This window comes from Equus caballus, chromosome 8, assembly GCF_041296265.1.
Source record: "Equus caballus isolate H_3958 breed thoroughbred chromosome 8, TB-T2T, whole genome shotgun sequence".
Classification (NCBI taxonomy): domain Eukaryota; kingdom Metazoa; phylum Chordata; class Mammalia; order Perissodactyla; family Equidae; genus Equus; species Equus caballus.
This window is the reverse complement of record NC_091691.1, coordinates 1599708-1612851: the sequence shown is the minus strand read 5'-3', so window position 1 is coordinate 1612851 and position 13144 is coordinate 1599708. Positions and strand designations below refer to the sequence as shown.

The 13144-nt window shown below is 49.1% G+C and overlaps 1 protein-coding gene across 12 annotated transcripts in view; it reads left to right on the top strand.

The window, feature by feature from the left end:
• Nucleotides 1-13144, top strand: part of LOC100051903 (cationic amino acid transporter 4) — a 40457-nt gene that overhangs the window by 3097 nt on the left and 24216 nt on the right. For 2 of the 12 annotated variants that reach the window (XM_070275209.1, XM_070275198.1), the window contains exon 1: nt 1513-1632. The exons of 9 other annotated variants lie outside the window; for them this stretch is intronic. The gene's annotated coding sequence lies outside the window, so the exon portion shown is untranslated. Of the gene's footprint in view, nt 1-1498; nt 1633-13144 lie in introns of those variants that run through there. One more of the 12 variants, XM_070275203.1, reaches the window with a different exon arrangement.

The following is a 13144-nucleotide window of genomic DNA, read 5'->3' as shown; positions in this document are numbered from 1 at the left end:
CCTCCAGGATATGGTGCACATCAGTCTCTGTTGTTACGTCTGTAACATATTCTGGAAGCACTGATTAAACCCTTACTGTGTGCCTGGCCAGAGAGGGCAGCAGGCCTAGCTGGTGGGTGCAGACCTGGTGGGCTCTCCAGCCAGGTGATGGAATGCCCTGGACACCACCCTGCCAGGTAGCCTTGATCTCCGGGTGACCTGCTTTAGGGGTGGGAGGAGCCCTGACTTTGAAGACAATAAGCCAGAGTGTTTTTAATATTCAGGGATCGTTGTCTGCCTTTGATGCCTAAGAGGGCCCCTCAGGAACCAGGCCTGGGAGCATGTCCCCACCGCTCCCCACCCCAGCCTGCAGTCACCTTTGACTCAGCCCCACCCTCCATTCCCTCTGACTCTAATAACATCTCTGTATAATACACCACAGCTGCACCCAATGGCTCTAGGAGAGAAGACTCAACTCGCAGGACAAATGCCAGAATGACCGGTTCCCCAAGAAGGGAGGAGAGCTCTCACACCGGCGCACAGGCAACTCTACACATGCGTGTTTCTTCCATCCCCAAAGCTACAGCCAAGGGTGGAATTTAAAAATCCCTTACAGGCTAGACAGTCCCCAGCATGACTGTTGCAGGGCAGTCCCATCAGGCCACCCTATGTGGCCTGGGTCTCACAGGCTTCAGGGTGACATTCTGTCATCCCCTGGTGGCCACTGAAAGGTGCTCTCTTTGCAGCTCTCCTCGGAAACTACCTCAGACTTCTAATCTGGAGGAACCCAACGAATGTTGTATACTGAGCTTTCTATGTCTAAAATGCAGGTCAAGACTCGTGCCCCAGCCTGAGGGAGCGCACAGCACTAAGGAGGGACTGGTGCCTGGGCTACACAGACAGGGTCTACACAACCACCTGACCGGGCGGAGGAGGCCACGAGTGACTCCACCCCCAGCCCATCTCAGTGCCGGCCAACCTCACAGCAGGTTTTTCTCAATTAGGAGCCTGAGTCCCACGGACATTTCAGGCACTAACCTTCCAGTGTGTGACCTAACGTGACCACGGGCATACACTTGTACGTCCGTCCCTTCTGCAGGGGGATCCAAGGAGCACATGGGGGGCTTTAGCAAGGCTGTGCCACCCTCCCAGGACAGCTGCCCCAAGTGTCCACATACCTACCGACATGGTGGACTCCAGGTCCACAAACAATGCTCTGGGTACATGCTTGCCAGCCCCAGTTTCGCTGAAGCACGTGCTAAACAAGTCATCCCCACCGCCAATGGTTTTGTCACTTGGCATCTGATCATTGAGTGAATTTCATGATCAAGGCAGTACCCTTCCCAGCAGGCATTGCCCATCTGGACCCCCGCCTGCCCCATGTGGATAGAGATGCACTTGCACTGGGACAAAGAACATGAATGTGAAACCCTCATCTTCAAGGCAATTGTCACTCTACAAATGCAAATGGGACCTGATGTCATAAATTAATATTTGTAAAACATTTTGATGTCTGCAGGTTTTCTCAATCATTACATCCCATGACCTGCCATGATCATTTCATATCTGAACACCTGCCATCCACATGGATAGAGACACACTTGAACTATGATTAAGAATACAGCCATTATGAGCTTGTCTTCCAAGCGATCAGTAAGTAATATAAAAATTAATATAAAATAAGCAGTCAAGCAATTTTGCTTCCACCAAAGGGTAGATTTCCCACCCTGTTTTAAGCAATGGCTTAAAATATCACACAAAATAAGAGTGAAATAACAGTTTTCGGTCACTGGACAACAGGCAGCAGAGGCAGTGATGGCTCACAGCAAAGAAACAAGTCAGCGTGTTCCTGCCCCAGAAGCCTGCTGGGGAGTTTTCCAGCTGCAGCAGAGGGAGGGAGACCCGAAGCCCAGGGATCCCCCCGAGTTGTGAAGAGAGGATTCGGGGTTCGGGGAGGCCAAGGCAGCTGGAAACCATGGTGCTGAGACCGGGGGCAGGGGGAGAGCTGCAGGGAAGAGCTCTGTGCAGACCAGCAGGGGGTCCCACGGAGTCCACAGCTGTGGCCAGCTTGGCACACGTGTGGGGCACTCCTGACCTCACAGCTGCCACGCTGGAAAGACCTCTCCCTCACAGACACTGCACGGGGTCCTCAGAAGTGGGGCCCAGTGAGGCCTACACTCCAGGCTGTTTGGAACCCACCTAAGCAAGCTGAAAAGCAAGCCTCAAAGGGTCACACTGTTCCCAGGTATATTGATAGCATCGCCCAAAAAGCCTAAACATAGCTAAAGGAACTCCAAGAAAATCTAGCACCCAAGAATGTGAAATTCATAATGTCTGGTATCCAATCTAAACTTACGAGGTATACGAAAAAAATCCAGAGAATATGACCCTATGAAGAGAAAAAGCAACCGATGAAAACAGACCCAGAAATGGCATAGATGATAGAATTAGTAGACAAGGACATTAAAATAACTGTTATATATCCACATGCTCAGGAAGGTAGAGGAAAAATTAGCATGATAAGGGGAACATGTTTGCTATTAAAAAGACATAAATCAAACTGCTAATGATAAAATAGATAGTGTCTGAAATGAACACTGGATGATATTAACAACAGATTATATACCACAGAAGATAAGATTTGAGGATGATGAAAAAGTTCTGGAAATAGTGGTGCTGGTTATACAACACATGAATGTACTTAATGCTACTGAATTGTACACTGAAAAATGGTTAAAATGGTAAATTGTGTCATTTATTTTGTCACAAAAAAAGTGATACTCTGCAACAAAATGAACCATGTCAACATGTGCAACAACATGGATGAATCTCAAAATAATCACAGTGAGTGAAAGAATCCAAACCACAACAACCAATGAACTCAGTGATCCCACTGACATAAAATTCTAGAAAATACAGAAAAATAGATTGGTAGGGAGTAGGAGAAGGGGGGCAGGAGGGAACTTGGGGTGATGGACATGTTCATTATCTTGATGGAGGTGATGGCTTCAGGGGTTATCAATATGTTAATATTAAACCTTGTCAAATCATGTGCTTTAAATGAGTACTTCATGTCAATTTTACCTCAATGAAAGTAAAAAATAAGGCAAAATAAAGATTTTTCAGACATTGAAACACTGAGAGAATTAATCATCAGCAGAGCACGACAAGAGATGTGAAAGGAACCCCTCCAGGCAGAGGGAAACAATCCTAGATGGACAGCTGGGACTACGCAAGGAGCGCAGACACCACGATTGCTAAATATGGGGCAAATATCAAAGACTTTTTGCCATATTTTAAAAGTAAAGTTGAATGTTAAAGCAAAAATAATGGTTTATTGTGGGGTTAATAACTCATATAAAAGTAACATATGGTGAACAATAGCACAGGGCCAAGAAGAGGACACGGAAGTGGACTGTCGTGAAGTGGACAGTGTCACCTGACGGCAGACTGGCACAAACAGAAGATTGAGGCAGGAATCCTCAAAGCAACCACAAAACATGAAGCGGCAGAGCCAAGAAGCTAACACAGGAGATAAGATGAAATCATACCAATAATTAACCCAAAAGAAGGTAGGAAAAGAGAGAACTGGGGACAAACGGGATAAATAGCAAACAAACATCAACCTGGTGGATCTAAATCCAACCACGCCCATAGTCACATCAGTGTCCTTACACATTCCATGTAATTACCTAATAAAGGTGGATTGTCAGAGGGAGGAAAAAGCAGACCTGACTCTGTGCTAAGTGCAGGAAGCCCAGAGACAGGGAACAGGAAAGAGGAGAGAGACCCGGCAGGCTGAGGCTCCACCGCAGGAAAGGAGGGTGGCTGCAGGGGCAGCGCGGTGTGCATGCTGTGCCATCTGCTTTCTGCTGACAGCAGCATGTGCGAGCGCAGATGGGCCTTGGTCTGGGAGAGGGGAGGCTGGCATGGATGGACCACCCCACCAGGCGTCCTCCAAGCAGGTGTAGAGGAAACTCCGCTCTGGATGAGGTGGGACAGCAGGGGTGGGAGAGGCGCATGGCACACGGAAGGGGCAGCAAGGACATTGCTCCAGCACATGGGGACCAGGTGGAGATGCTGGGGCCTCCCACTCCACCACTCATCTTGTGCTTCTCCAAGAGCGCCACGGTGGGCTCTCGCCTGCAGCTGGGTGGGCAGACTAGCAGGAACTCAGGGTCTCTCAGTTCTCTGATGCCCCCGAAGGCCTCTGGTTGGGGGTGGGAGGCAGGCCCCGCCAGACAGCACCTCGCCTGCAGGGAGCTCTCAGGGAGCAGTGCTTTCACTGGAGTCCAGTGGGGAGAGTGCAGGCCAGGACCAACAGTGCTGCTTTCAAAGCATAGAATTTCCCAGGGAAAGAGGGTCATTTCCTAATAGTAGAGGGACCATTCACCAGGAAGGCATCACAGTCCTTGATGGCTGTGTATCAGGAGAGTCATAGCTTCTAGACACAGAGCTTCAAATATACAAAGAAAACCCACAGAACTGAAAGGAGAAACAGACGGCCCACAGTCCGAGATTTCAACACTCGCTCAATCACTGACTCAGCAGCTAGACAGAGACGAGGACGGATGCGGAAGCCCTGGACAGCACTGTCACCACTCTGCCCGAACTAACATTACAGAACACGCCCTCCAACACAGCAGAGAACACATTCTTCTCACGTGCGCAGGGGACATTTGCCAAGAGACCACATTCCCCACCAACCAAAGACAAGTCTCAGTAAACCCCAAATAATCCAAAGAAGAGTTTGCTCAGTAGTGGGAGGAAGAGCGGAGCCCAGAGAGCCCTGAGCAGCCCCGCCTCCAGCTCCAGTCTCCATCCCTGCACCTTTGAGGGGTGAGCTGGCCCAGCCACCGTCACCACACCCTGAGCAGCCCTGCCTCCATCCAGTCTCCATCACTGCACCCTTGAGGGGTGAGCTGGCCCAGCCACTGTCACCACACCTTGAGCAGCGAGGCCAAGACCCTCAGCTGCCCCCACCCCCTGTGCTGGCGACACCAAGCCCAGCACCACAGATGGAGTGCAGGCACAAGAGGGTAATTGTGATACAGGCTTGGGAACAGTAAAATGGTTCAGTGTAAGAAGTGGATATGGTTTCGCCCACAGGAAGGAGCAGGGAAGATGCACTAGAACACAGACCACCACAGAGGAGGAAGCCCAGCCGGACCTTCCAGTGCAGAAGATGGGGAGACTATGCAGTCTGATGCTGCTGCAGGAGAAGGGGGCAGAGGAGCAAATGTGACAGGCCTGGCGGAGCTGCAGTGCAGACACTAAATGTGCGGCAGCCTGGGGCCAGCATAGCTGCTGTTCACGTCGCAGGGGTCTCCCCATCCCCCAGCAGAACCACCAGAATAGTGACAGCGGGAAAGAATGCGGGATCAGAGAGAGCTCCCGAAGGCCAGGCCCCACAGTGCTGGCCTAACTGCATGCAGGCCACGGTCCCCACCTCACCACATGCAGAGACCCTGTGGGTGACAACCACAGTGTTCCAGCCCTCCTGTGCAGGGAGAAGTGATGGAGGGGACTGACACCCAGGTGCAGGAGAACAAGCTAGACCAGTGAACAGAAGCTGTATCGGGGTATAGACCACAGTGCTGCAGGGACCCTCCTCGCCAAAGACAGCCAGAGAGGACGGCCACGCAGATCAGGAAGATCAGGGACAGGAGACCTACTGTAAGCAGCCACCTCAACGTCAGCACCGCCGCACCTTCAACGACCAACACAGAGGCCAAGAAATCCCTAGACCACAAAATGGCCAGGAGACGAAAGCAGCTGCGCCCCAGCTGAGAACCCTCCTCCTGGGGCTGAGCGTCCCACCTCCACCACCGTCTGTAGTCATCCAACACAAAGAGATGAGACGACATTCCAGTACCGAGAAATGAACAGAAGATCGGAGCGGAAGAGCTTAAGGGCTTGCTTTTTGCCCTCTGACCAGATAGCTGGAACCATCTGCATTATCTATGCAGCATGGGACCTTCATTATTTTATCTAAAGATGTCTCTTTTTGGTAACGACAAAGGTGTTTTGTTTTAAGCCTAGTTTTTCTCAATACACCTTTAAAAGTTTTAAAATTGTTTCATATCTGGTCAAGTTAAGTTTCTAAGAACCTGAGTTTTAACTTGTGATAAAAATTTACAAGTTGATATTTTCAAAAACCTCAACAAACTGCAAGCACCTATTAATAACGGTCTTAAAAAAATTAAACAATACAAGATATGTTTTCTGAATGCTGGAATTAGAAACCAGTAACACAAAGACACCTGAAAAGTCCCCAAATATTTGGAAACTAATAACAAGGGATATTAGGAAGTATTCTGACTGGAATGAAAATGAAAACATGACATACCAAAATTTGTGGGATGCAGCTAACACAGTGCTTAGAGGCAAACATATATAATAAACACTCATATCAGAAACAGTTGCAAAGGCCTAAAATCAATGACCCATAAAACTCTTATGGAAAATGGAAGCAGAATGAACGTTTCCCAACTCACTCTATGAGGCCAGCATCATCCTTGTACCAAAACCAACAACAGTATAAGGAACCTACAAACCAGTAACCCTCATGAACACAGACACAGGAAGTCGTTCAAAAGTTTCAGAATCAATGACCTAAGCTTTCACCTTAAGAAACTGAAAAAGAGCCAATATCCAACTTATACAGGGAAAAAGGAAATAATAAAGAACAGAAATAAACTAAACAGAAACAGATTTTAAAAAAAAGGAGGGAATCAATGAAACCAAAACCTAGTCCTCTGAGCTGAGCAATCACATTGATAAACCCCCACCCAAATTGATTCAGAGAAAGAGAAGACACACATTACCAAAATCAGGAATGAAAAAGAGGATGTCACTATTGACACTGAGATATTGACAGGTAAAGGAATATTATGAATGACTCTGCTCCAATAAATTCAACAACATAGATGAAACAGACAAATACCTTACACTTACTACTGGAGCTCACCCAAGGAGAGAGAACAGAAGAAATGAAATAGGCAGTCAAAATGGCCACATCAGGACCCAGACCATTTTAAGCGTGGGTATTATTTTCCCATCATATAATCATGACCACATCACAGTTCAAGTTGTTTCTGATTTCCTAACCCAGCATTGTAATCTCCCAGCTCATAAGAGTGATGGTCTAGAAGCCTAGAAATTCTGCTTCTGGGCTCCTCTATAGTAAGTGAAAGACAAGGGGCTAATTCACAGCTAATAGGATAACTCTGCTTCTGCCCAAATTGCAATAGTGAGCCAGAAAAAAATCACCCTTCGAGGCAGGGATAAATTCTCTAGAAGGTACTAAACTTTGTGATGAGGCTTTGCGATGCATAAAGTAGGACTTTAATCAAAATTTCTACGGCTGGGATTTCCATTAAATTCATCTTGAGGCACAAACCCTTCTAACAAAGGGAAAGTACCTGGAATAACACTGTCTCAGAGAAGGTCAGTGTAAGTTCTTCTAGGTTAAATTAACACCAACTCATCACCACCTCCCCCTCACCTGAAGTTGCTTAGTTTAGTTGGTTTAACCAAGTACTATGAACTCTTAAAATCACATTTAGGCATTTCAACTTGAGAAGACTATTATACCAACAAACAATGGCTGAATAGCTCTTCTGAAAGTATTAATCACGGTATTTTTCTTTTTAAGACAAAGACTTTAGTAAAAATAACAGCTCCTAAAAATGATGAAATGCACAAATTTCTTCTAATCTAGAAGCCTTCTTTTACCTGTCAGGTAACAGAAGATACTTTTCCTTTACACTTGGAATACTTCACCTCTATAAAACATTTTTGTGAGCAGCTTGATTTCATGCTGTGCAATGACCAATAACAGAAGCCTCAAAACCAACTTCTACAAAAGGAGAATGCAGAGGCTAGTGTGAGTTATTGTATAATTACATACTTTTTATAAAGTTTGGACTCTACCACAATGGTCAGGAGGGGAAACTGAGGCTGAGATGATTGCCCGTCAGCCTCAGCTCCCTGGGAACAAGTGAAATTTGAACTGGACCATGTGAAGTCTGGTTCCAGGGTCATTCTTGCCTCTCTCCACATCAGGCTGCCTCTGGGCACTGCTTGTTCTAGAAGCGCAGGATGACAGAAGTGATGGTTGGGTTCCACCGACATGTAAACTATTAACATATTAATCCAACAATTACCCAGGAGATACCTGTGAGCTGAGGATACAAAAATGAACAAGCTAAAGGCAGAAGCCCACCCTGTGTGGGAAAACAGGAATCCTCACATGTCGCCGACGGAAGGGGATCTGCCCATGTCTACAGACTCCCAGTCCTCCGCCCCTGGCAGCCCCTGCACACCCACACGGCAGGAAGCAGCACACGCGCGGACGCTCACGGCAGCGTTCTGGGTCAAGGCTGGAAACACCCGAGACTCCGTGACACAGAACAGGCCGACTGACCCACAGCCACGCTCTGGACACTGTGCGGGGCAAACGACCATGCAGATCCTTGGAGCTGACACGGAGGGAGCCGGAGTTTCCGTACAACGAAACTACAGGCACAAGAGTGCATACTGGGTGCTACCTTTGGTGCAAGAAAGAGGGGATGTCAGCACATCTATTCCTGTTTGCTTGGTTTTGCTTTAAAAAAAATTATAAGTATAAACAACCAGGAAAAAAAAAAAACCCTATCTAATGGGGGAAGCAAGATTTTTCCGCATATGCCGGTTTCTATCGTTCTTATTACAAGACCTTGTAAATACTGCCCATCGTTTAAGCGCCCTCGTGAGCTCCCAACACAGCAGAGACGTGCAGAAGAGAGCTCGGGCACAACACTCGGTGCTGCTTCCGAAGGAAGAGTCTGGAAGGGTGAGGGCAGAGGGCGACTGCACCCGCGCAGTGTGCCCGGTGCCCACCCCCGACCCACAAGCTGTGGGGACACGGCCTTGGCTGGCGCCCGGTCCCGGGGCTGCCGGTCAGGGACAAGGCCCTGGAGCCCAGCCGCCCCCGAGCCAGGGCGACCCTTGCTGGCCGCACGCGCGCTCCTACCCGCTACAGGTCCAACACCACGCCCCCGACTGCAGCCCGCAGCAGCCTGATTGGCTTGCCGCCCGTCCTACGGCCATTGGCTCTGATCGCTTTGGGGGGCGGGCCCTAGACAGGGTCCCCAATCGCCACTGGCCATTTTCCTGAGCAGCGAAATTGCTCTTTTGATTGGTCTTCCCTTTGGGTGGGAAGTTGAACGTGTGGTGCCGTGCCGGCGGGAAGCTGCGGGGCTGGTGGTGGCTGGGCTGGGGGAGCCCTGATGGGAAGGCCGCGCTGCCAGCTCTCGGCGCCTGAGCCCCGTCCGTCCGTGAAAGGCGGGCTCCCCGTGAGCAGCACAGGCCAGGAGGGATAGGGCCGGGCCTGTGAGAGGCTCTGCAGCCGGCAGCGCAGCCACCGGGGAGGGCTGTCAGCGCCCCTCTCACCGCCGTGGCCGGCGTCCTGGGCTGGGACAAAGCTCCAAGCCTAGGCCTGTCAGGGGCAGACGTGTCACCGGACTCCTGCAAGCGCACCCGGGGCGGACCAGTGCTGGGTCCTGGGAGGAAGTGGCTGGGAAGGTCAAGGGGGGAGAGAGGGGTACTTCCGCCTTCCGGGAGACTTGGGACGCGGGAGCGGGTCTTAAAGAAAGTATCGCGAGGTTTCCAAGCAGCACGAGGGCAGGGCGGGCTTGGGAGAGTTGGGGGAATCAGCGTGGCGCGTGGACTGTGGTGGAGACGGTGACACTGGCGGCTCTGGGCTGGGCTGTCGTGACGACGGAAGGACAAAGGGTTTGGCTCACCTGGGTGGGCGGAGGCCAGCAGGCAGCAGGTGCGGGTCGGACTGGCCCACTAGAGGGGGCATATGGCATCCGGGGAGGATGGGGGCAGGAGACCCCCCCCACGGGGTCATTGCAGGAGGCCAAAGAATTACCCACACCCCACACCTTGGTGAAAGAACATAATTTCCAAGGTCTGGAAGGGTGACTGATGCCCTCAGTTTACCACCCCCAGAATTCCCCCACTCCTGCTGCTGGTCCATGGGAGAGTGTGTGTTTACCCTACAGGGGAAAGAGCCCCTCTCGTGGCTCTTCTAAGCACGACCTGAATGGGCTGGAATTTTCGTAGAGCAGGCAGCCCCAAAAAGGAGTTAAATACAGAGAATATAAATACATAAATATGTTATGTATAATAATTTAAAATATAAATTATATATCAATATATTAATAAATATAAAGTAAAAATTAGAAAAAAGATGCAAAATGTGGATTTCTTACCCTGCCTACACAGCTAGGCCAATGGGTGCATGGGGTAATGTTCTCAGTGGCAGTTCAAATGGGCTGGCTTTCAGCAACACAACCCACACACACACACACAACCCCAGCTCCCCATGGATCCAGTGGGACCAACTCTTCAGCGCCCCTTGCTCTGGCAGATTTCAGAGTGGGGTCTAGGGGTCAGAAGGGTCAGTCCGCTAGCTGGGGCTTCCAGGGAGTGATGTTTGGAGAACCAGACACGGGACTCTCCCAGGGAGGCCCAATGTGGTGGATACAAGGAGCCGGTCAGCCTCGGGCAGAGAGGCTACAGGAATTGGAGGAGGGTGCACCTCTGGTCAGGGCTGGAGCAGGTGGGGACAGTGGTGACTGCCATTGCCAGGGCTGGAGGACAAGAAGAAGGAAGGGCTGGGAAACCAGTTCATGGTGAGGTGTAGTGAGGATGACTGTGGAGAGCTAATATGGGGCCGCATGCTGGTGGGCTTTGAATGCTGGAGTTTGGGCTGAATTTGGCCCTGGGGAGAATAGCACACTGGGGGAGGGGACAGCATGGGGACAGAGAGACAGACAAAAGTGGAGGAAAAGATAGCAAGGAGGACTGACTTGGGAGAAATGTAAGACTTCTTTTGCCCCATCCCACTCCCCAAAAGAAAAAAGCCCTCAGAAACTGGGGAAGCCTGGACTGCCTGAAATGAATGAGCTGATTTGAGCAATCTGATTTGGATACTAACAGAAAGGGGAACTCCAGGAGGCAGGACATAGGGACATCTGGCTCACATGTGGCATGTGGACTCAATGATTAAGAGGAGTGGTGTGTGTGTGTGGGGGAGTAATGCCTTGACTCTGTTAACCTAAAAATAAACAGCCAAAATGAGAGACAGAGAGGCATTTATTTTGGGATCAAAGAATTGCAATTCAGGGAGAACAGATTGAGGTAGAAACCCAAGTAGTGTTCCAATAGGGCATAAAAGTCAGGGGCTTTTAAAGGCACAGAAGGGAGGGTTGCATTACTGAGAATGTTAATTGGGATTGGTGGCAGAAAGCTAATCTTGGCTAAAATAATGATTGCTAAGTCCAGCTAGAGGGGGGCAAAAGTCAAACACTGTGAGGGGCTGCAGGTTTCTTGCAGCATTACTCAGTTCAGAAGTTCATGTTCTGCTGGATGAGGACATGCATGAGACACATTTCCTTCATGGCTTCCCAGCTCCATTTTAAAGCCCTTAGACATAAGTGACTCTGTTTTATGTCACATTTCATGTTTTTCCCCTTTTGATCAAGATCTTTCTCTGAAAGCATCACTGATCAACCAAGATTTGTTTAGTCCCACATTGCTGGGATTGACCTGTCCCCGAAAGTCGTTTCCCACATCTGGGAGAATTTTTTTCCCCCAGTGGTTATTTTAAGGACTCTGTGTCATAGGGGTTAGGCCACATTTGAGCAACAATGAGGCAGTCAAGAAAGGACACTTAGGGGGTTGGCCCCGTGGCCGAGTGGTTAAGTTTGCACACTCCACTTTGGTGGCCCAGGGTTTCAGTGGTTCGGATCCTGGGCACAGACATGGCACCACTTATCAGGCCACGCTGAGGCGGCATCCCACATGCCACAACTAGAAGGACCCGCAACTAAAATATGCAACCATGTACTAGGGGGATGGGAAGAAAAAGCGGGGGGGGGGGGGGTGCGGGGGAAAGAAGATTCACAACAGTTGTTAGCTCAGGTGCCAATCTTTAAAAAATAAAACTAAATAAATAAATAAAAAAGAAACAACACTTAGGGAGTTTCCCTGCCTGGGAATTTCATCTGATTACCTGAAGTTTCAGATGAATAACTTATCTATCAGTTCAACATGTTGAGTGACCATGATCTTGGTGTTTGTAGAAGTTCTGGAGCAGATCTGAGTGAGTAGCAGCACAAGAAGCTTAAATACGAGTGCATATAGCACATTTCCAGTAATAATCATAAACAATAGTTGAAGTCCTGGTGTTATCCAAGCACCTTTACCTGAAGGAAGCAGCTGAAAACACTAATAGGGAACCAAAAAGTGTTACTAAAAGACATTGGACTACAGAAATCCTGTGCTATTTTTGTGATTTTTTTCCAATTTATAACTCAACTTCACTGGAAAAGTTGATGCAGGTACAGCGGGAGGTGTTGGCTGTGACACAGATGCTACTCTGTCCTGCAAGGAGATAATGGGGTGCTGTTTGATTATCTAATATGACCCTTGCTAGGGAATCCACGGATCATTGTTGTTGAGCTAGGGCTTGAGCGGTAGAATTTGCCAGTGTGGCTATGGTTAGGGATACATTTTTTAATCAGCAGCTCATCATGGACAACATCAGTCAAAGGGGCAAAGCCTTTGTCAATGATAATCAGTGGAGAGGAAGACGAGGTGTAAAAAGGGGGTCTTGAAGTCTTGCCTAGACCTATGAGACTGCAATTGGGTTTCTTCTTTAACAAAAACTTGAAATTGAAAATTATGGCATCCTGAAAGGCATTGTCCTGCCATATGCCAACTGTCTAGATTTCATAAGCCCATGGTGGTAATCACACACAAAGGTGTAACCTAAAGGGGGCAATTTCTTCTAGTTCGGTAGCAGTGTCAGTGGTCAGGGGCACTTGGTGAGGTCCTTCCCAGTGGCGCTCGAGGGCTGGCCTCCTCCTCTGATGCTTCCAGAATACCCAGTCACCAGGCTGTAAAGTGTGACCAACAGGACCCTTTAAAGTGGGATCCAGGAAAGTGTCTTTAACCTGTTGGTAATGGGCTGGGGATAAGACAGTAGAGACTCACAGGAGCTGGTCACACTCACATAAGACAACAGGGGAGCAGCAGAAGGTTGTGGACCAACAGACACTGATCTGCTGGTGACTGTCCCATGTGGAGTTAGTCTATGTTTTCCAAAGAG